The following is a 25,341-nucleotide window of genomic DNA, read 5'->3' as shown; positions in this document are numbered from 1 at the left end:
AAATATTTAATTGCATCACAACTAAAAACACACAGACAGACATATAGGTTGAGGTGACATGAGGTCAGCAGCTGATTCAGACTTAAGCAAACAATCCATGACAGTAAACGGTTTCAAATTGCACTGATTGGATTTCTGTTATTATTGACAGAGACGAGTGTGTGCAGTCTCTCTTCTCTCCTGACATGTTTCATCAATGAACCCGATCCTTCTCTGCGACAGGTGAGACGGGTAGCCATCCCGTCAGTTCACAAACACTAATTTAAACTCAGAAAGCCAGAAGAACATTTAAACTCCACCAAAAAACTAACCTACGGGAAACCAGGTTGATGCTATAGTTAGCTTCACTGGCATCTTATGCTCTAATGACCTAGGCTATATGAAACAAAAAAAGCTACAAGCTTAAAAGTAAACAGCCTTCCTTGTCATTATGTATCTTCAACATATCTTCAGCAGGTTGAAACTTGTTTAAAATAACACTTGCAAGTCCTCTAACATGCTAAAACCGCCTCTTTTCTTTAGTGCACACAAAGCTAGCGGGCTGAAGCTAATGTTAGCCTGCTTGTTTTGCCTCATCTCAAACTATAACTAATATAAGTTACACAAAAGTGACAAAAGTCAAGCAGCATTATTTATTTATGATCATCATTTTGCAACTATGGCAGGTTGCTGATAATAATCTTTATTGTTTAAAAGACTAGCCTGCTATTTCAATGTTTAATCTAGCACTGGATGCTAATGTTAGCCTGTTCATTTAAATGAGAAGAGTGACGCCTCCATAAGCATCTTACTCTCCTTCAAAGTCACGACATTAACTAACCAGCATGCCAAGAGGCTAAAACATCTTATCATCTCTTATGAATCACAAACAGAAGTAAGCAGGCTCTATTATGTGATCCAAAGACAGGCTTATTAGCATAGCAGCATCCCTGGCTGCAGCTCTGCCTCTCTGGTTCTGTTTCTGTTTCTCTGTGGTCAGACTGCAGATACCGTGTCCCTCTGAGCCCTCTCCCCTCACCCTGCGTCACGCTTACTCTGCAGAGGACATGCAAACACAAACAGAGAAGGACAAACACACTCCTGCTTACTAAAAAATGATGCTACAGTCTCAGTGTGTATTCTATAACGTTTACTCTCTGTCTCATGAAGATCAGACATCAGAGTGACTCTCTAGACAAAAGTAGAGAACGACAAACACAAGAAAAGTTCTTGAACACAACAAAGTCAGAACCAACAGGGGGAATGGGATCATCCCAAGAGCACGTGAATGCAGCATGACACACTGAAACGTGGCCCAGGTCTGTTCTGGGGGGTTATGGGTACTGTAGTCAGGCTATTGTTTAGGTTTGAGCATGACGTTTAGAAACAGACCGATTTGTTGGCGTCTAAACTTTGAAAAACTCAGATGCCACAGAGGAGAAACGCGTTCAGTGAGAGTCAGAAAATTGAAAATCAAAACAGTAAAGAAATTTAAGAAAAACAAAAAGTCTGGTGACGCTATCAGATCTTTTTCTCCTCTCCGGTTTAAATTATAATTCCAGTTACTTCCAGTTTGGATTACTGTGTTTTGTTCTCTCTGCAGCTTTCTTATCAGATTATTCAGACATCTGTATATATCTGACATGTTTACCAAATAATTACAATAAATCTTTATTTATCTTTGAGTTATTCTTCAGGTTATTAAATATCTCAGGTGTCTCCAAAATGATCTGCTGCTCCACAGAGAGACTGATGGCATCTTCCCTGACCATCCTGCCAGCACACCTTACTGTGTCTGTGTGTGTTAATGTGTGTGTGTTAATGTGTGTGTGTGTGTGTGTGTGTGTGTGTGTGTGTGTGTGTGTGTGTGTGTGTGTCTGTGTGTTAGTGTGTTACTAATGATGACAGCAGGCTGCATGCTAGCAGTCCTGATGCTCCTCATCTCCGGAATGACGCCAGAGGTCAGAATATTCCACCATCTCACACACGCCTGCATGCTGCGCACACACAAATACACACACACACACACACACACACACACACACACACACACACACACACACACACACACACAAACACACACACACACACACACACACACACACACACACACACACACACACACACACAAAGCGAGACAACACAAGGGAGCTGTGGCTGTGCATGTGTGTGTCACAAAAGCCACACCTTCTTTGTGTTACGGCTATTTATCAACCAATCAATTAAATATCTAAGAAAAGGTTTTGGTTACCTTAGCTTAGCATAAATTCTAAAAGCCGTGGGAAACTGCTAGCATCTGCCTAAAGCTGAAAACTCCACCAACAAGGCCTATGAGACTTTTTGATATCCAACTAATAAATAATAATCACATATCTAAATTGCCAGTGCAACATATTCTGGTTCAAGACAATTAATTCACTGTGCAATATATAATGTTACCTGTGTGTGGCTTTCTACTGTATTGTATTCTGTATGTGTAACATTAGCCCCTCATACATTGCCAGTTCAAGGCGGGATATTTACGCCCGTTACGCCTCATCTGCAACGTAAAAAGGAACAGAGGCACAATGGTGGGGTAAAGTGGTTTAGCTCCTGATCCGGCATCAAAGGTAGTAACCGAGGAGTGATGGGTGGAGACTGTGGCAATGTGTGTGTGTGTGTGTGTGTGTGTGCAGGTCTAAATGTGTTTTAAAGCTCCAGCTGCTTGTTTACATGTCGTTCCTTTCATGCCTCTGCAACACAATGCGATGTGTGACCCCACACCGGGACACCAATACAACGCCTTTGTGACGACAGAGCGTGGTTACAATAAGAGTCACAATCTAAAACGATCCAGTAAGGTCTTCTTAACACCTGATGCTGTCTTTGGGTCACTCAGACCCTTCAGCGACCCCCTAAAGTCCGATCACAGTCTCTTTCTATGCGTGTGTGTGTGTGCGCGTGCTGCTGAGCATGATGGGAAACAGAAGCAGATACAATGGCAGCGAACACGTCTGCTCCGCGCTGATAAGCTCCGTGACAAAGAGTCGCTTGTCACCGACACGTCAAGAAAACACACATCGTCGGAGTTTAACCAGCCGCTCGGACGTCTATGAAGGATTCGCAAACTCTGGGAGGAGCAAGGGCTGATGGGAAATATTTCAAACACAGGAGGGCGAAGACCGCACGTCATCCTGTGTGCCATCTTAGATGTGTTTTTTAAACAAAACTAAGAACATATTACTAATCTGCTCAAGACCTTTAATGTCTTTATTACTGAATATTTGCTGTTTTTGATTGTATAAATAGAAAATATATCTTTTCACCAACTTGATAATATTCAGTTTAACGAAAACACCCAACAATACTGCAATAAAAAACTGATTGTAGAGGAAGATTATGCAGGTACTGGTATTGTTATCTTTGCATTTAATGAAATTACTGACCTTAAAATGTTGAAACCTGCATTTGAAATTGAACTTAAGTGAAAGTACAGAAGCTTTTTTATGAAATGGCTCAATGTGCAGCTCTTAATATATGATTATAATAAAAATAAATGTTAAGGCTTGCCTTGTTTAGTGTTTTATTAGATTATTTTACTGATTGTTAGCATTTCAGAATCATTTAAGTATCAATTTATTTTATTAATTTGTTTGTTTAATTCAGGGCATGAATAATAATGTATTGACATCGACAAATTATGCATTTAAATATGTTGTGTACAAATGATGTTAATTTGGTATTAAAACTAACAATCTTAAAGAGGCCTCCCGGGCTCAGGAGTCAAATAAAACAGAGTTAAAAGAGTCCAAATCCCCCTCTGAGAGTCAGTGCAGGAGGAGCCTTATGAGGGAATATTGCTCAAACTTTTAGATAAACGTGTTGAGTCTCAGAGCAGATAAGTTTGTTTTTCCTGATTCCCCCGCAGCACTTAAACACACCACATCGGTGAAACTGGGTCAGCAAGGGAATCACACGAGTACAACTTTAAGATGAAGATATAAGAAAGTGTTTTGTCATCTCTCAGAATCTGTGAATGAGCCAAAAAGTCTGAAACGGATCGCTGAGGGTCGCTCGGCCGTGACCTCTGACCTTCACCTCCACACTGTTGATGTTCTCAGACGCTAAATCTGCTTCAGAGACTCATCCTGAAATAGCACCTTTCAAATATGATGGATGAAAGTTTAGAATGGAAAGGATTAAATCAATGCTAAATGCATTAGACTATTTCGTCAACATTTTAATCATTGAGCCTACATTACCCACAATGCATCTAAACAGAAAGTTGTGTACTTGCTTGCCAAGTGTTGGGTGATTTTTTAGGTATTTATACAAAAAATAGAAAAATGTAGATATTTCAGAAAACAGAAACATTTAATAATGTGTTTTTGTTCCCAGAAAAAACTGAGACCTCTGCTAATTTGTCATTTCCCTTACTTCATTTTTTAAGTCAAAATGATTCCCAACACAGATTTACTAAGTGGGTAAAATGTATTTTTATACACCTCCAGAAAAAATCAGAGACCACTTAAAAAAATAAAGAAACTAAACGAGTAAATCTGCAGAACACAGAAAGGAAAACTGCTGATAATATTTATGTTCAATCAGAGGACAAACTCTTCATTCATGCATTTATACTACATTACTTTCTGATTCCATAACGCTGGAGTCATGAGGAGTTCAGCGCGCACACACACACACACACACACACACACACACACACACACACACACACACAGGAGAGTGAGAGGTCAAAGATCAGGAGCCTTTGAGGAAATGGAAAAGGTCTGATTAATAATTAATCAAGGCTGAAGAGTTCTGCTCCAAAGAGACACACAGACACTTAAAATCTGATGCTCAGATTCCAACATGGCCGCCGGAGAGGATCCCTGAAACCTAGACCTGAACCACCCTGGGACTGCATTGTAAGCAGGTCTATGTTTAAACCTGGTTTACATCAGACTGTTGTCTGGAGCCAAGATGTATTTTAGGGCTAACAAGCTCCAAACTCCAAATGCAGAATAATGCTCCTCGTTGGCTGAGGCTATGCTGATGTCATCATGTGTCACACCTGTGAGTGCGGAAGCTGCAGCCTGTGTGTGTGTGTGTGTGTGTGTGTGTGTGTGTGTGTGTGTGTGTGTGTGTGTGTGTGTGTGTACAGTAAATACAGAGCGCAGAGAAGCATCAGGTCATAAATGTTTCATCGGCTCCTCCTCTGATGGGCTTTTACAGTGTTTGTCCCCCGGGTGTTGCCGTACTGTAGATGGGTTCTGGAAGTGAACCTCTCACAACAACTATGAATCCTTTACTCTTTTTTTTTAAAGTTCAGTGCGGGCATGGTTTACATCGGCGCTTTTAGGAAAAGAGTCTGAAAACTCTGATGTCCTCCTGTCAGCAGTGAGCTTCAGCTTGTGTCCACTAAGACGGTTTGTTCGAGCTGGCAGCGCCCGTTTCCAAAATGCAATACCAGATCAGCTTTTTTTTTTTAGGCACTCAGGGTCCTGACCATTTTAACTTTTGGAACAGCGCCACACTCGTCAATGTCACCTTTCCCTCACCAATCAATCAAAATCAAGAAGAGGTGGGACTTGTGATTTCAGCTTTGTCAACAACAAGGGCGGAGGAGAAACTTATCAGACTCGTCTTTTCAAGGCACAATTTTAGTCTAGTTCCCAACAATGTGCTAGGACAGGATTCATTTACATGCGTCATATTTTCTTGGTGATATTTGCTCAATTAAAAGCAAAAAATGAAGCACATAGAGCTTTTTTAAAACAGACCTAACTACAAGTCACTACAAGGGGATGCATTAGTTATTTTTCGTTACCTAGCAACAACGAGTCACGCATTAGTTTTATGATTACATTATGTTTTAATATAAATATGCAGCCCTGTACACACTCTCATGTTGATAAAGGGTTAATGTCTGCGGTCAGGGCAGGATTCTAGAAACGAGGTCATGAGGTCAGAAGAGGCGATGACGTCGAATGAAGAGCGCGAAGATGGATCTCAATGAGGTGATGGTGATCATTCAGATTAACTCTGGATCATTATATATATATGTGTTTATTTGTTATCTAATTTAAAAAGTGTGTGTTTGTCTGTGTGTGATGTTGCTAATAAAGCTCGGCTGATGGAATCTGTAAACGTGAGGACACATGTGTGTGTACTGCGTGTGTTTATGAGCAAATTAATGTGATTAACGTGACTGAGTGAACACACAGCCTGCAGCACGAGGGAGAGAGAGAGAGCGAGAGAGCGAGAGAGAGAGGAGGGGATGAGATGGAAAGGGGAGGAATAGGAAGAGGAGGAAAGATTGAGGAGAGAGGGTGGGGGATGGGGGATGATAGAGATGGAGAGAGACGGAGGAAGAGGGCGAGTGAGCATCACATACAGCAGGGTGGGGGAGGGGATAGGGAGGACAGTATTCTGCTGCTGCACTGTAAAAAAAATTATATAAAAAAAAAACTACAGCACGGACAAAAATCATGCTGAATGACACACAAAGAAAGGTAAAACTGAAGAAAAGAATGATGTCACATGTGTTACTGATAACAACTGTGGTGATTTGAAAAAATGTGAGTGTAGCTGGTTATTTTGACTGAAACACGGTGAATTAGACAGATTTTATTTATTAAAATCTGATTTTTAAATTAGATGTCCTCAGGTGCTGGCAGAAACAATAAAGCTGATTTTAAATCTTTCTTATTTTGCATAAATTACCAAGATATTTATACGTCTAGTGGGTTTGTTTCAAACAGCAACCAGTGCTGAAAAATCAACGTGGAAGTGCCATAAAAACTGCAGTTCCTCAAGTGTCCACTTGAGGCTGGCTGCAAAAGTCATGGAGGCCTCATTAGAGCCCATATTAGTATGTCATTTTTAACGGCAGAAATAAACATTTTAACAGCCTAGCTAAAAAAAAAAAGGAATTTGGTATCAAAAGATAATGTCTTCATTGGTACAGACTGTGTGTAACGCGTCAGTTTTCATTTTATAAAGGGTTGGAGTTTTGCAAACATTCTCATAATTAGGGATGTGACTGATTGATTGACAGGCCGGTGTGTTGTTGCCGTTTGCCAGGAGGCTGAAGGCCCATCTCAACTCCACCTCTTTGCTTTGCTTTTTGTGGTTTCAGATTGATTGAGAGTTCATTTAAGACTTTCCCAACATGGTGAGCGCTATATTGCTGGGCTTAAAAATTCAGCTTAAAAAAAAATCAATGGGTGATGTCATTCAGATTACATCCATGTATTATGCAGTCTGTGGTTTGTTAAAGTGCAACAAGTAAAAAAGGGGTCTGAATACTTATTTCAGCCAAATTTAAAAATAAAAACCATAGACAGATATTTTTTACAGTGTATTTCAGCCTGTGGGGCTGTGTGATGGACTGAAGGTTATATTTGCCCGTTGCCCAAATAGCTCTTCACACTAACGAGTCAATGCTCCTTCCATCCGTCCTTTCATTCATACTTCTGTTACACCTTTTATTCTTTCCTAAATCCTTTCCTACTTATTCACCTTTCATTCTTATTTTCTTTCTTTATATTTTCCTTCTTCTTCTCCCTCCCATTTTTTCCCCCATCCCTCCCATCTTTTTCTTTCCTTATTATTCTCTTGCTCCCTCCTTATTTCAGATTTTTTTAGTCTTCTCTCTCTCTCTCTCTCGTCATGCAGACTTAAATCAGGACGTTGACCTCAGGTGTCAGAGTGTGTTTCTGATGCCAGCTGACTGTGTGTGTATTTGCATGCATGGATACACACACTCCGTTTCTGTGTGTGTGTGTGTGTGTGTGTGTGTGTGTTAGCAGTAGACCATGCCAGCAGTGGGGCGAGTTACCCACAATCCTTTGGGATCTCTGGCTCTATCTAGAGTCCATCTGTGCACTCTGTGACCGCTGTTTCCTCTGAAAATTCACCTAAATCATCTTACATTTGATTTAAATCTTTGATGTTTTGATAAAGATCTTTATTTAATCTCTGTATTTCAGATTTATGAAGCGTTCACTGCCTCCAAGACAAAGCTCTTTAAATAAATGTGATGTCACTTTGCAGACTCGCAGAGGTCAGTTTATGAGCACATCATTTGACTGCATGTGTTTTTTTGTTATTATGTCAGAGCACAATGTCTTTCAGATCTCCACAACATGATAAAATCTGATTTTTACAAGACATTCAATAATTCCTTATGGAGTAATTTGAAATGAATGTGCTTTATTACTCAGATTTCCTGTAAAATTTCCAACTCTTCAACAAAACTCCAAACACAAACATTATGCTCTGTTCAGTTAAACTTTTGAAATATAGTATTCAAGTTCAAATGTGCACTCCAGGTCCATAGGGGTGGCCACCCAAAATCCTAAACTATGATTGGCTGTTTGCCTTTTTCGGAGGCAGGACTTGTATTTAAATCAACTATTTCTACTTTAAATTGTCGTAAAAATATCTTTACACATCTTTATAATTTAATGTTGGTAGGGCCCGACCGAAATGAGATTTTAGGGGCTGATTCCCATATCGATATTAGGGGAGGGGGAAAAATCAGATACCGATATATCGGCCGATATTCTTCGATCAATGTTTGACCTGTAGAGGTAGATAGATATAGATAAACTCATGTATTGCGTTTATTCCTCAAATGCAGTTATCAAACATGTGTAAAAAAGATACGTAGACAAGATGGGCACTCAACTGGAAAGTCACTGCGCATTATCACACTCTCGAGGGTCACACAGGCTTGTTGTTATCCATTAAGCGCCCTCTGCTGATGGCAACGAGCAAATAAGAACTGCTAGTGTAATACAGCGATACTGAAATTAAATTATTTTTGACTGGTGAATAAATCTGATAATATCTGCGATAAAAATTCGCCAATACCGACAGTCACTGGATATGATAATATCGGCCGATATTATTGGCTGGTCAACACACGCCCCTGGTGCACACTGAAAATCTGCTTGATCACTTCAAAAGATTTTTTTTAACGATCTCTTCTCCCAGGCCTCCGTTATATAATCCATATGTTTTAGTTACTGTTGTTTGTATTGTCTCATTACCCCCTTTAGTCTCATTAGCGATTTACATTGCAATTTCGCAGCAGGGCCGTAATGAAGCCCTGCTGTCAAAACACTTTTGCACTTTAACATCAAATCTGCAAAGGTGTAATGCTGGCGTCCCAGTGTGTAACTATATTTAGCTCGACAGCGTTATCACACCAAATGGTTGGCAATCGCTGTGGCATGTAACAGAGCAGCGTCATTGAGGGTGACGTATACAAGAGGCTGCGGAAACGGCTGATGGTTTAAAAAAAACAAAAAAACAATGACAGTGAATGAACTGCCATGTCATACTTTATCTGGCTGTGTGGATTCTGCAGAATACTGCAAAGTTGATTTTTGATCAACATGATATGAATAATGGCAGACCATTTTTCCATTTGTATTGATTCACATATAAATTAATATGTCACCAGACTTCCATTAAACCCTGCTGGTCTGCCATTTTATATTTGATACCGTTCTCCACTGTATGTCATAACTCTGATGCTGCACACCAATAATAGAGTTTTTTTTTTTTTTTTTTAAATACGAAACATCCAGTTGTTATGTCATCACACATCATCAAAACTATGTGATTTTGTTGGGGCACAGCAACAACAAGTGACACTATACAGGGGAACCTGAAGAGTCACATTTTGAAGTGTAGGACCCCTGACTGAGCTGCTGCAAAGGCAAACTGAGGAGAGAGAGAGAGAGAGAGAGTGACAGCGAAACTACAAACAGCCAGGTGAAATTCTTCATTTTCAGGGCGTCTTTATAGCCTTATCACATATCTAAAGTCAAACCTAAAGTGAATAGTTTAAAAGGACAATGAAACACATTAAGTCCTCACACAAATGAGACATTGAAATGTGCAAATAATGAATTTGCCAACTAAAAAATGATAGTTAAATTAACAAAATTGTTCACAACTCATGTTTTGGGGATCTTATCAATCAATGGACCGATCAGTACATTTCTACATCAGTTTAACTACCAATAGAGTTTTTTTTTATTGCTTGGGGTAAAGTTTATCATTTCTCTTTTTCTTTGACAAAAAAATGCACAGAGAGCAAATACAGAACGGAAACAGATGGAGGACGTCTTTATCAGGATTTACTGTGTTCACCTCCATCCTGACCAGGTGTTCAAACTACACAGAGGAGATAGTCACAGAGTGACATCAAACCATCCTGACATACACACACACACACACACACACACACACACACACACACACACACACACACACAGTCTGTCTCCTTTATTTCTGTCTCTATAAATAAACAGTCAGACTGCCGTCGACGCCAGAGGGACAGAGGGACGAATGCAGGACACAAAGAGACGCAGGGACATGAAAGAATGAAAGAAAGAGGCTTTATGTTGCTCTAATGGACGGAGGACTCAGACTGAAGGAGATTCCCTTTATCCCTCTTGACCCCTCTGAGGTAATATTGGTGGTGTACAGATCCTGTCTCAGCCTCCTTCAGAGTTAACACGCTCATCAGTCTGCCCAGATATAAAACCTGGATCGGTTCTTGAAATTATTCACATTACTACTCAAGTTGAACCCCATTATATTGTACAGATATACTTTTCTTCAATATTTGCACCTCGTAGCATCTTGTAATGGTTATTATCCCGGTTGTTCTGCCGTGAGTGATACAACTATCCTGATCCCAGATTAAATAAATGTACATTTTTGTCTAAAAAATAGTTCACAAACATCAACAGGTAACTTCAGACCTTAACTAAAATATACGAGGAGTTTACAATGTTTTCATCTGACAGCAAGTATGTGCTGGTATGAAGACTCTCTCTCTCTCTCTCTCTCTCACACACACACACATACACACACTCTCAGACCGCCTGCCAGCCGCCACTCGACTAAAAGAAGGAGATTATCTATCGATTCCATGACTCATTGCATCCTGGGAAAACAGTTAGATTACCCAGAGTGCCTCAGTGCTGCCGCCTCCTTCATCTCACTGCTGCTGCTGCACTGGGGGTGGGGTTTGATATCCACATTTTTTATTATTTTGCCCTGTAATAACAAATAAATCATTAAGTGTTCTTTCTTTAAACTTTCTAAATGAGCCAAGCTAATTTAAAATGTAAAAGGAAAACCAAGTTGGTCTAAATAGGATAAAAAATGTGTCAACACTGCCAAATGCATCTCTTTTTCTAAATCTGATCTTTAAAGATGAGCTCATATTTGAATACCAGTAAAGGACTGAGTACTTTCTGCTGGCATCATCCAAACGGAAACGTAACTGTTCTCTTTCAAAATTAAAATGCCACCAAAACATCTGAAAACAAAGTGTGGAAAATGATTTGTATTTTAATTAAATTAAAGAACTTAAAAATAATTTCCTGAAAGAGATTGAAATTAAAAAAAAGATTCAATTCTTATTTAAAATCAGAAGCTTCAACTGGAGATGTGATGTAAAGAAGGATTGTGGCCACAGATATCAAAACACGTGGAGTTCCCCAAGGCTCAATCATGGGTCCTCCGTCATTTAAGACTTTGTTATCTAGCATTTCTTTATAATGTTTTAACCTTTATTATATCTTTTTAAACGTCTTTTATACTTTCATCTATTGTAAAAAATGTAAAATATTTAATCTTAAAATATTGTATACCGCTCCTTTAAAAACTCTCTTGAGTGACTTTATTCAGGATTTAAAAAAAAAGATTTTTGAATACACACTTAGACAATATGTGATTACTTTATTCCTGAAAACATCTGTTAACCCCCAGCAGCTCATCTGACTGAGCTTCAATAAAGTATTGATCCAGCTTTGATGAATCACACCAATAAGCATCACAGCTGTGCTCCACAATCAGGGCTCCTTCAGCCAGTATTGATTGAAGAACGTGGTTAAACATGTGATTTATTTATAGTCATGAAAGCGTTCGGTTTGAGGTATGTTTATATAATTCAGAATTTTTGTTTTTCTCTTGAACATCTTTGTATGAATTGACATCAAAAAAGTGTAAATTTCATACAAAAGAAATCTCTGAAATGGAACTCTTAAATTCTTCTTTTTTTAAATCACATGTGCAGGTTTCCCTTTCTTAATTTTCTCAATATTTTAAAAATGTAATAATAACTTATATTACTAAACATTTGTTAGATGTATAAAATGCAATATGTTTGCTTAAATTATTTACTTCAAAATTCACAATCCACCTCTTCCATGATGACCCAAAACACCGTTAAACACGTTTTAATGAATGCAAATTAAACCGTGCCCCTGAGTGTGCATCTAAATGAAAGGGAAACAGCTAATTAATAAGATGAAGCTGTATTGGTTTATTGACTGATGTAGTCTGACACACACACAAAGACACAGTGATACTCTGAGATGCGCATCAATAGACACATGTACTTAACAGCTCTAATGTATTTATGTGTTGGACATTTAATTATTTAGAAATGTATATAAAAACGGATTTGTTAAATAAAAAACAGAGAAGAGCCCACTAAAATTTAACATTTAAGCTCCAAGACAGTAGCACATGCAAAATACAACAGAATAGCCTAGGGAGGCATCCACTGATAAGGCGTATAGAGCGTAGAAAACATGGGTGTAGTCTCAGTGCAGCACCTATTAGTTTCTGAAGAGGCATTTTAAATCCCAACAATGATGGTCGCCGTATTTGAAATACTGTCTCAAACTAACTTTCGGTCAATTTACCAGCAGGTGAAGAGGTGGAGTTGAGACAGGCCCTTAGCCTCCTGGCAAACAACTACAACGCACCCATCTGTCAAATGAATGAGTTTAAAAAACATTCATCCACCTTACATTGTGTACCAATAAAAGGCATGTACTATTGAGACCAAAATCCATTTTTGATCCAGACTCTGCAAATGTCTATTTCTGCTATTAAAATGGGCATTTTCTGTAAATATGGGACCTGATCTGTATTCCTTGGTTTTTGGAGCCAGCCTTAAGTGGACAGTCGAGAAAATGCATTTTTTGAACTCCTGCATTGGCTTCATTTTATAACACCAGAGGTTGATTAGGATCTCAAGTAGCCAAGAAATTACGGCAGATAAAGAGCGGAAGGTTCGTAAACCTAGCTCAAACTTATCACATAAAACTATACGCTAGGCTGAAGTCAGATCTTGAATTTGCAGTTAGAGGCAGGATGAAAAGTTCTCCTCTGTAGTCAAGCCAGGATGATCAGGATAAAGTGACTCACTTACTATCTGTGTGTGTTTCAACCTGTACGTACACTCTTAATGGTTATACTCACTCATACAAGCCTCACCTTTCTAACTGGGTCACCTGATTTATACTACATCTACTCTTTTATCATCCACTCCTGCTCTTCGCTGCCTCTGCCTCTGTCTGTCCTCGGATTAAACATGAATGAAAACACTGTTATTTTAAGAACTGCTTCCAAGGAAATGCAGGAAAATAAAAACAATTACATATTTAAACTCGAGGATTATTTTGAATTTTGAAGTAATGCAATAACTGAAAGTTATATAAAAAGTCATTTTGACGGTCAAACACATTCAATATAGATACCAATAAACAAAGTGTGGGCATATACGGAGTTACATTTCAAGAATAGTAAATGAAAAAGGGGCAATAGAAAAAGAAATGTAATTAGATATAGGAATAAACACAAAGGTTAATACGCGAATTGAAACATCTTATTCAATGTCAAAAATATACTAATTCACACCTTTTTTGTCCATTAAGTTTTTATCATGGAGTTTTACTTTTTTGCAGCTTTTGTGGTCCATATATCACCACATTCAAATTGTAATATAAATGACTTTTTTCAAGGAAACATTACATTATTTTCTTCTTCTAATAATCAGGGGTTATATTGGTTGTGCTGGATTCAAAACGAATTATAATACTTATTAGATTGTAATTAATTTCTTTATATGAAATGCCGTTTTATGCCTCAGTAAATGAGCCTTCTTCGGGTTTACCTCCCTTAGTTAATCACATGAAAACAGCTCAGGAGAGTGGAAATTAAAATCATCCTTTAGTGTCACAGTCCACCTCCGTTCGTGGGTGTTTCTTTTGTTCCTAGATTGAAAACTTTGAGGCTGACAAACTTTTTTCGGAGACGGTGCCTTTGAGGTGACCTCGCCATCAGTCATTGTTCCTTCACTTTCTTCAGCTGTCTGCTTTCATTTGACAACAACGAGTCTGTTTTCTTCCTCTCTTTGTTTGTGCAGATCAACATGTGCAAGCTCACACCAAAAAAAAAGGAGAACCGGAACAATATTATGCAGACAATACACAGATTTATGTTAAGATACAACCAGGTGTCTGTGTTCACATACAAACACTAAGACCAACAATTTCCTCCAATCAAACTTAGATTTCACTTAAATATCTGTATTTGGAGAATTGCTTCATTCCCTCACATTAAACACCCCAAAGCAGGTCTGAAATATTGATGTAGTCCTGGAAAACAGGCCTACGCAGCTTGAGTGATTTCACCTCCCTCACCAAAACCTGTGTCTGGATTAACTTCCCTGCTGCTTCCTGCTACCTCAGGCTGACCAGTGCCCATTTTAATGATCTGTAAGCTGGGATCAGTACCAGGATTTATCAAATAGACACCAATTATAGGCATTCTCTTTCATCTATGGAGCGTCTGTCCATCCGTCCCTGCTGGGTGGCATTTACTCTGTATCTAGCAAGTCACAAGTCAGCGAAAATCTGGATAACACAGCACTGTGAACCCAAAATAAAGACATTTTTACTGGGGGGTTTTTATATACTAAACTTTTTCAAAGGATACTGAAATAAATAAATCATGATGCAGATTTATAAAAAATTGGAAATGTTTGGTTTGTCAGTCCCTTTTTATTAACAGGACTAAAATGTAAAGAAGTAGATAACTGTGTTAATTCTCACTCTTAGTGTGATATTGGAACCAAACGTCCTTCAGGATCAATTTACTGTGTTCCTGAAACATTCCGGTGTCCTGGTTCCACATCCCTTATCCCCAGAGAGCGGTAACATGCTCCCGTGTGTGCATGTGTGTGTGTGTGTGTTTTTGCATGTGTGCGCGCATGTTTTACGCTGCAGGAGTAAGTGACCCAAATCTGATTTCTCATTGACACATGTGAACAGTAAAACTCCACTTCCACATTCTTCTTATCGTGTTTGCCGCCCAGTTTCCTACTGAGCACTGAGATCTAGTACAGCTTAACGTGAGCAGTGCAGTGTGACCTCAGCTGTGTGGAGTGACTTTACAGGTCAGAAGTGACTTGAGCGGTTAAGAGTGACCACCTCATCAAAGCAGTGTGTAACCTTCGCGGTGCGGCTTGACCTCAGTGGCACAATGTGACCTAAGCCGTGCAGTGGGACCTCAACAGGGCAGTGTCACCACCTCGGCTATGTCACGTAACCTTTGTGGTTCAGTGTAACCAAGGCATTGCAGTGCAACGTGACCTCTATGGCACAGTGTGACCTCAGCGTGACTTCAGCAGTTGAATCTCGCCACCTTAGCGGTGCAGTGACTTTAAGGGTGCGTGAGTGTAATTTTAGTGGCGCAGCAGGACCTCATTAGTACAGTGTGACCATAGCAAGATTGTAAGCGGTCAGGTGTGACCTGGCGGGTGCAGTCTGACCTCAAAGGTGCAGTTTCACCTCGGTGCAGTGTGGCTCAGCGGTGCATTGTGGACTTGGCGTTGCACCGTGACCTTGACAGATGTAGTTGGCGCAGTGTGTCTTCACGGGTGCAGTGTGACCTCATGGATGCACTGTGACCTCAAAGGTGTAACAAAGCTATAGGAATGCAGTGTCTTTTACTTACTAGCAAGGCAGCGTTAACTCGGCTGCGCGGCATGACGACAAAGTGGTGCAGTGTGACCGCAGCAGTGCAGCTAAAGTAAATCATCAAGTTGAGAAACTTAAAATAAACTTCCAACTATTTCAACAAAGTCCAAGGCTGTGTACCAAACCATATACTGAAGTACTGCCAACTACGTACTCAAACTCGTAACAATAAACTGATACTGCCTACTAACCCGACCGTTAGTAATCCATTAGCAACATACTAAACTACGCCTCGCATGACTTCATCAAACAAGTATTTCTGGTCCGTGCTATGTTGGATAAGCTAGCTATGAGGTAGAGCTGTTGGTGTGTAAATATAATTCAACAACAATATACTTGCATTGATTAGTAACACCGCTACAAAGTCATTTCAATAATATTTGACAACTAATGAAATACAGTTTGGTTACTTTTATTTGTACACAGCTTGATCGCTGGCTGGTGAGCGCCGCCATTGAGTAGTCTGAGACCCGCAATGCATTTTGGGATGGCGTAGTATGACCAGTGTGCACCTGTTTCGAAAAACAAGTTAAATTTGAAATGCCAAGTTCTCCATCCAGGTTTGACTTTGATCTAGACACAAGGCCACATCCAAAGTTTTATGAACACATTTTCAACACAGGAAAATCAAATCTTGCAGAGTCTTTCAAAACAAGCCCGTGGGTAATTTTTTTAAAATCCATTTTAGGAAACTTTTACTTGAGTAACTGGAACAAACCAGGTCCCTGTCAAGTTTTAACTTCATGTCATTTAAACCATTGCAATTCCTTTTTTTTTTTCATTAATTCAAAACACATCGTCATTTAAAGGAAGTCCAAATCAAGGTAGTCATTCAACATCAGTACTTCGGTATATTTTGACTAACATTTCATGATGTTTTTCTTCATATAAACTTTATTCAATCCAAGTGATTTAACTTTTATAATTCTATCTGAACATTTTTTTCTTCTAGTCATTTCCCCCCTCAGACTCAGAGGTGGTCAGCCTCTGGAGTCCTGTTTGTTTTAATTTCCCCCACAGTCATGTTTTTCCATGCACCTGTGCGTATGAGGTAATGGTAGCGCACGGCTCGGCTTCCTGTCAGGCATTAGCTACAGGAGTCTATTTAAAGGAAAGGCACACTCCGGCTGAGGGAGGTGAGGCCGAGTTTGTGCCACTTAGTGTAGCCATCTACCGACCTTTTAATGCCTTAATTCAATTCAATAACTGCCCGTAATGACTTTGGCCCATGACTATTTATACTGCATCTCCTCCATTGGATCTAATACAGGACGACTACACATCTGTGGTCGAGCAGAGGAGACAGAGGAAGAAAGCCTGACTAACAGCTCTCTGTGCTGCCCACATGCCCATTAGCCAGACACAAAACATTCACACACTCATTCATCTTTTTAGGCGAGTGCCTTGACTACAATCAAAGTTTAATTAAATGTACAACAGTTACAATGAGGCAACAGCTGACTGGGAAGAGAAGTCAGGTCACTCACTTCAGTTAAAAAGGGTTCTTGATTTTCTTATTCGCTCAAACTCTGATCGGGACCTTAGTTTGACACATCAGTCTTTTTCTGTAACCTCTGTTTGAGAAGCATATTTGGTCAGATTCTTTTACAAAGCCTTTTGTTTGTAAGATTTTCTACCGTTTATGTAGTGTTGACATTACCTCTTAATGTCAATACAAACTAATTACTCCCTGTATTTTTTTTTTCACATTAGTTTTTAGGGTTGTTTATATGGCAGAACTAACTAGGAGAATTTACTGACAAACATACAGGAACACTTCATCGGTCAGTTTATCACTTTTAGATGGATGTAGAGGAACAAAGAAACATCTTTTTCTGTTAAATCCTGTTTAGATAATTTAAATTTTTTTATGCTGAGTTACTGTATTAATATATCTGCTTAGTTTATTAAAAGATCAAAAAGCACAAAAGACCTGAAGATAAAGAAAGCTGATGAAGACACTACAACTCCCAATGTGCATTTCCCTATCAGTCAACCAATCACAAAGCTGAAACAGAAGACTACAGTTTGTAGAAACCTTACTGTTTTTCGTTCCGTATTTTTAAATAGTTCACTTTCTGACACTGGGTTGAATTTTGATAAACAAAGCAGGCTATCCAAAGCTACACGTTCCAACCACAGAACAGGCAGAAAAACTTACCTGATTTTCTAGAAAACAAAGCTGAAATCATTTGGTCTGAGAAGTGATACATAAAAAGACTGAGATGTGTCTGAGAGGTCAAAGTGAAAATATAAAAAAAGCACATTTATCTCCTGCTAATGGAAAAAAAAAACAGTATTTCCAGGTCAACATGCCAGAGGTGATCACACCTGCAAAATTTTATTAAAAGTTAGATATCCAATTTGGTAGCTATTAAAGCGAGCAAGTGGTCAATTAAAGATAATTTAATGCTGTTTTATCCTGAGCTGAGATAACCGTCACTGAAGAGGGAAATTAATCCTCCTCTTCCTGTTGGTGTGACTCAGAGGACGAGAGGAACTCACAGACATTTTCCTATCAGACTGTGACATCAGCGTGACATCACCGCCCCGCCATCCGTCTGCAGCCACATGAAAACAGAGACGAGGACGAAAGCGGTCCACCTAATGGAGAATTAAACATAATGCCTGAGAACGTCTCTGGTTGATTAAAAGGATTAGCCTCTGATTGGCTGAACTTGTGAATTAATAGTAAGCCAATGAATTAATAGGTTAAAAAAAAAAAAGGCTCATAGGCTGAGAGGAGGAGGAGGATGTTTGCTGCTGTTACGAGGCGGCTCACTGAGCTGTTGAGGGGGGAGGGGAACATCTATAATACATGAGCGCACACACACACACACACACACACACACACACACACACACACACACACACACACACACACACACACACACACACACACAGATAAAACCCACACACACGAGAGGGCAGGGACGATCTCAGGGCCATTAAAGGGAGATGCTGTCATAAATCACATGACCAGCCTCCTACTGACCAATCTGCCCACACACACGTACGCACACACACACGTACGCACACACACACGCACACACACACACGCACACACACAATTGTCTTCTGTCAGCAGATACTGCATGTTCAATATTACGTTGGAGGAGGGTGTGTATGTGGTTTTGAACAGCTATCTTTGTGAGGACCAATTTTTACTCCTGTTGCAAATGGGGACCCTTTCACAAGTGAGGAGCAGATTGTCTAAATGGAGATATTTGTGGGACGTGCATGAATTTATGCAACGTAGGTGCATGAACACATTTGAAAGAGATAACCATACATAAGGAAAATGAAGATACACTCTTTGTAAGTGTTGTTTTTTTGGAATGAATATGTAAAGTGGGGCCTTTCAAATGTGAGTGTTTGTGTGCAAAGACTAATAGACGGAGGAAATGGATAATCTGATTTTGCAACAATCAAATTTCAACAATTGTTTCACACCCTTTCGTTAGAAAAAGCATTTGCGCTGAGAACAATCAAGCAGAAAACACGCCGAAGATGTACCACTAATTAACTAAGAAGACGATATTAGGAAATAATAACGAATCCGAAGCAGCCAGAGATTAGTAGAGAACATTCAGAGAACATTTGAGCAGAGAATAATGTCATGATGTGAAAGTGACCCTCTGTGTGCCCGCAGTAATGGTGTAATAGTGACTTTGCCCTTGACTTGGCTGAAGGATGGCCACCAGCACACACACACACACACACAAACACACTCATACACACTACAGACCTTCAGACTCATGAGCTAGCTATCATTAGCGTCAAGCCCGTAGCTAGAAATACAGTTTTAGAGCCAACACCAACAGCTTCCTCTAGTCGGCTGCATCCACAAACAAGTCGATACAAGTAGATATATATCGGTATATACAAAGTCTCATCTCATAAAAGTGATAATTAAGAAGAACTGGGACCAACCAGATATGCACATTTTGGATGCAGGGCAAATTGGCAAACTGATTGTGAGGATGTGAATCGACTCCAGATTCTATATTGATGCTACTCATACCTCTAATAATGATAAGTTCACATCATGGTCACACCCTTGTCTTAACTTCAGTCTACCCCGAGACCAGACTTTAACTTAATCGTTGGATGTACAAATCCAAAAAAAACCCAAACTTGACAGCTCACTGAATCATTACGTACCCACATAATGAGTGAAGACAAAGTCCGCCACCATAAAACCAACAAACTAATATCTCCCCTTCCCCGATCAAACTTCTGTTCATATCCTGAGCAATCTCTGACATTACCCAAGAAATCAGAGCGTTTGCTGTAAACACATTAATACCGCTGATACACTTGCAGCTCAGTGGTAGGAGTCTGTTGGTGCTAACGCCCGTAGTGGATGAAAAACCTTCCCTTCAGTAGTATCAGACACTGCATGTTTATTTTTCTTGCTCTGTTAGACACTAAAATGAAAAGTTGTCAAAGCCTTTGCAGAAGTCGAATAAACTTTATTATGAAAATCATTGGACTGTAGGTGTGCCAGGCTGCTAGCGTCAAGGTGCCCTTGAGCAAGTCACTACTGAGAGGACAGAGACAGCAGCAGCAGGCCTTCTGTCTGCAGCAGGTGTGTGTGTGTGTGTGTGTGTGTGTGTGTGTGTGTGTGTGTGTGTGTGTGTGTTGGTTAAGTAAATAAAGTCAAACAAACACTAAACCAAACACACCCACCCACCTGGTGCCTCCAAGAAGACAAAATGAACTACAGTGACAACAGGCTCTGATTACAATTTATTCTAGTTGGTTAATGGAATCACGGCTAATCCGTTTAGCTTTATTCCTAAATATTTTTTTATCACAGTATTTGTCATTTTTTGCATCTGTGGTTGTATCATTTACTCAGATTTAATAACATTTGTGCAAACTCTTTTACCAATAGTTTTTTTTTTAACCACTTCTTAGATAGAAACGCTTAATGTGTTGATGTGTTGTAATTTGTTATTGCCTACCTAATTATAGAAATATATATATATATATATATAAACTGGACTTATTGTGTCTTTCATCTTTACTTGATACTTTAAGAACATTGTTTAAAAAAAGTTAAACAAATAGTTGCTTTCAAGTCTGTAATCATTTTTCAGACAAAATCTAATTATAATAACACAAAACTTTACTTTATTTAAATGTATTAAGTAAAGCTAATTACTGATAATAAACATTAATCTTTAGGTTGTTTTCTTAAACAATAGTTTACTGTATTTACAGACGGAGAGAGAAAAAAAATCTCACTAGAAGAAGTTAAAAACCAGACACAGCCTTTGATCGATCGTGAAAACATTGATTGTCTGTCAATAATGGTTTCGCGTCGTGTGTTGTCTTCATGTCACACTGAACAGGTGTCATATATCAGAGTAGAGTGATGAATGTCACACATTATTGACCAGCTGGTAATCAACCAAAAAATACAGGGCATTTTTTTAATTTGATTTTAAGGCCAAGAAAATGCCCTGTGTGTGTGTGTGTGTGTGTGTGTGTGTGTGTGTGTGTGTGTGTGTGTGTGTGTGAACTTGTATTACTGACATTGTGGGTACTAGTCCGCCTTTTACAGACAAAAAATGAACACATTGTCCCCACACAGAACATAATAGTTTTATGGAGAAGACTTGGTTTAGGGTGAGGTTAAGTGTCTATGAATTGAAAGATAGAAAATGTGATGTTCTAAAGACCCCACAGTGTGTGCGAGGTGGACATGTATAAATGACATTGTGGGGACATAAATCTGTTACATACTAACATTTTGGGGACTTTGCTTTCCTTTTAAGGACAAAACATACACAGTTCCCACAACATTCATAATAGAGTTTTAGAGGGAAGATTTGGTATCGGGTTAGTATGTCAGCAGGCAATAAAGGTGCGTGATGTTAACATAGCTGTGTGTTTGTGTTTGTGTGTGCAGAGGCAGTGCTTTAGCGACATGTTGCCTTTTTTTCAAATCATGCATTGACACAGTTTGAATTATGACCCTACTTTCACCCCCACCCCCTTCTGTTATAATCAATGAGACTGAAATGGGATAGGGTGCAGTTACACACAAACACACGCACACACAAACACACACACACCACCACAGGAGCAGTTTATTAACCAGCGGCCTTTCCTTCACCGTCATAAAATTTAAAATCTAATTCTGTACGTCTATTTGCGGCAGATAAAAACTTTTAAGTACCACGAGTAGATGCATTCATCAAGCTAAATATTTTTTTTTATATATTTTTGAATTATCAATGCTCTACTCAATATTTCTCTCCGGGGTGTTGAAGAGGACATTCTTATTTAACTTTACTGTGGAAGTTAACATGCCCAGAAGCTGCTCAAACAACACACTCTTGTGACAACAACAGAAAGAAAGATCACTTCGGTTTCTGTCAATCGATACGTAGTACTGGTCGTATTTGTATTTTAACTTAGAAAAGCAAAAACACCAAAAAATGAGCCATTCTTCAGCAGCTATCAACCAAAGCACTGTAAAACAAAATTCCCTATTGAGCAAGCAATCACAGTCATCATGATGTAAGATATAAAATATCAGAATATCATTTTTAAAAAAAAATCAGAATCAGCGTTAAAACACCCAACAGAATGAATTCGGCTTAGTGTCTCCCAAAGCCACAGCTACAGTATGTGTACATGACTTTTGTAGTAAACCCTCAAATGAATAAGTCTTGGACACTGTCTGTGCACATGCTTCTGTTTAATCTCCAGTCAAAAATCCATCACTGACGTGAATAGATGAATAAATTCATAACTATCCAACACAGACAGTCGTCTATGTAGAGGGGTATTCTTCTATTCTATACCAGTTTAAGGTATTCCTGAACTATACAGCAAAGGGCCATTTTAACAACTCAAAACATAGTAAAAAACTTTATTCTAAAATATATGAAGTAGATTTTAATGTGAACCTCTTGACTCTTTTGATGTTTAGGTATTTTAAAAGGTGTCCTCCTCCTAACATCCGAAAGCTAAAACACCAATCTCATCCGTTCTGTGTTTAAGCATCACACACGTTAGAGCAACACATAAGCGAGACACATTTCTCCAAAACGACCTACTGCAGAGACTGAATGATAGTCTACAATGATGAAACATTAACTGCAGCAGGCAGAACAATGATGCAGCATTTTTTTTTTCCTTCTTCTAATTCCTCAGATGCAACCGTGACTTGCCTTTGTACAGATCACAGAAAACCAATCGCAGAAAATTTGGAAATATTTTACGGCTGTGGGATGATTTGAATGAACAGAGAAGGAGACCAAAATTCATTTGCATTCAGTCGGTTGAATCTCTGCTCTTTTACATTTTTAGCTGTGTCATTGCACGCAGCCTCAGATGCTCTTCGGCGGTGTTTAGCAAGCTGCTAACTTGAGCTCAAGTTATTTCTCTGATGATTTAAGACCAAGACATCACCGAACGGAAATCCTGCGTATTCTATTTATGTATGGCATACCTCTAGCAACCGCCTATGGAAAACTCTGAGTGTCAACAACGTAAAACGGGACTCATATCGGCTTACATAGCAGTCAGGTGTGCCATTAAATTTTAGATTACATACAAGAATTAGACAAAGCATTAAAGTCAGCATTTCGTCGTAGCCATCTTGGGAGTTTTTGTAACCAGAGGTGACCATCTTTGGACGACAGGGTGGAGCACAAAAAAGGAGAATAAGATCTACAAACGCTAAACAATTAGCTTGGTGAGCAGGGTTTAACGTTACAATTGAAAATGCGAAACAGACTTTAAATATATAACATGCTCAAAATAAACAGCCAAATGCTCCGAATGTCTTTAAGTACATTTTCAGGCTGCCGTGGAACATCTTGTCAATCGCAAGTAGCCCCACCCTAATTCCTGCTTTATGGTCCATTTGACTCCAAATGGGATCATGCTGCACTGGAGACGACTATCATTGAAATTGAGGGGGGGGGGGGGGGGAGGCATTAAGACTCTTTGGCCTTGTTGTCACCTTTTAGGCCAGATTATGTCAATGTCTTATATACAGCCCATGCTTTAAACTGAAAAAAGAACTGTTAATTCATTATATTAAATAGGCAAAAATATTATTTTCACTCTAATTCTCAACTATAGATTTTTCAAAATGGCCTGAACGAAACAAAAGAAAACTGCACGATCATTCTTTAAAACATGTTCGGTGATGTTTGGTTTTGACTCATTGCTTCACTCAGATTCAAACTCTCAGCATTCATGAGGACCCCTGTGGACTCTGAGACACTTGTCACTCAAGAGGCAGCACAGAGGAGGAGGAGGAGGAGGAGGAGAGCAGACAGCGTCACAGTGATGTGGACCATTACATAAAAATATAATTATTACTACCAAGCTGCTGCTGCTGCTGCTGCTAGTGCTGCTGCATGATACAGCAGCATCTGTTACCGGCAGGATAACGTGAGCTGGATTTCACTCCAGTGATCAACCAACATGGCCGACGGTGCCGACAAAGAGTGGACTGGAGGAATGAGGAGATTTAACTACCAGACAATGACAATGAGTGCAGAGTGAGAGAATCTGCAGCAGAGGGAGGGAGGACAAGAGGAAAAAAAGGCGGCGGCAAAGATGGAAATGGTGGTGGATGGATGTGGAGACAGAGATGGAGGGCTGAAGGGAGGGACACGGGGGGGGGGGGGGGGGGGGGGGGGATAAGAAGGGATGAGATTTAAATGAGAGGTGATGGGTGGGACTGAGGAAAGCTGGAATGAAGACAGGAAAAGGAAAAAAAAGTTAAGATGGATTGAAGAGGGGAGGGAGCGATGGAGGGGGTGAGGAAAGCGGAGACAAGGGAGGGTAGAAGATGGGATGGAGTAGAAGAAGACGGAGAAAACGAAGTAGGAGGCATGGATGGTGGGATGGTGGGGTGATGGATGGAGAGAGGCTAAATTAAGAAATGAAAAAAAAAAATAGACAGATGCAGAGCAGCTGTAAGAGCTACAGGCCTCTTCCCTGTATCGATACCGTTTAATGTTAATCGTGCCAGATAAATTCAGTGAGTCCCAAGCATCGCCTCTATAACCAGTCCCATTTTGCAGCATGTGACCAAGCATGCACTGAAATGAATGCACATAAATTCGGCACCATGGAAGTGGGTGATAATTCAAAATGTGTAAACGGAACCCATTGACCCGGGACGACATTTAAAATCCAGACCCTTACACGTGAACTACTACACAATATCCTAAAGTCTACTCCAGTATTATCAAATCATTATTGCTTTCTTCAGATATTTTCATCTCTTAAATGCACTTTTTGATTCCTTTTGACGATTTTAGGTAAGAAGCTTCCATGAAATTAAAATTGTTTTCCTTTCCTTTATTATAAAATCTCACATTTATTGTCACACGGATGCAACCATTAGACTCTATAACGGGACTAAAATTGTTTTTCCTAGTTGCGATATTTTAGAGTTTATCCGTCTTTGCAAACATAGCCTCATCCTAAACACGTGGGAGTGGCTCTCAAAGCTGCCTGGTGACATCTTGGTTGTACA

At 39.5% G+C, this 25,341-nt stretch overlaps 1 protein-coding gene across 1 annotated transcript in view; it reads right to left on the bottom strand.

Moving 5' to 3' along the window:
• Positions 1 to 25,341, bottom strand: part of stx1b (syntaxin 1B) — a 57,037-nt gene that overhangs the window by 28,441 nt on the left and 3,255 nt on the right. The gene's annotated exons all lie outside the window — the stretch shown is intronic.

This window comes from Labrus mixtus, chromosome 20 (genome assembly GCF_963584025.1).
Source record: "Labrus mixtus chromosome 20, fLabMix1.1, whole genome shotgun sequence".
NCBI classification, from domain to species: domain Eukaryota; kingdom Metazoa; phylum Chordata; class Actinopteri; order Labriformes; family Labridae; genus Labrus; species Labrus mixtus.
The sequence above is the reverse complement of the archived record's forward strand: the minus strand, read 5'-3'. Positions and strand labels throughout refer to the sequence as shown.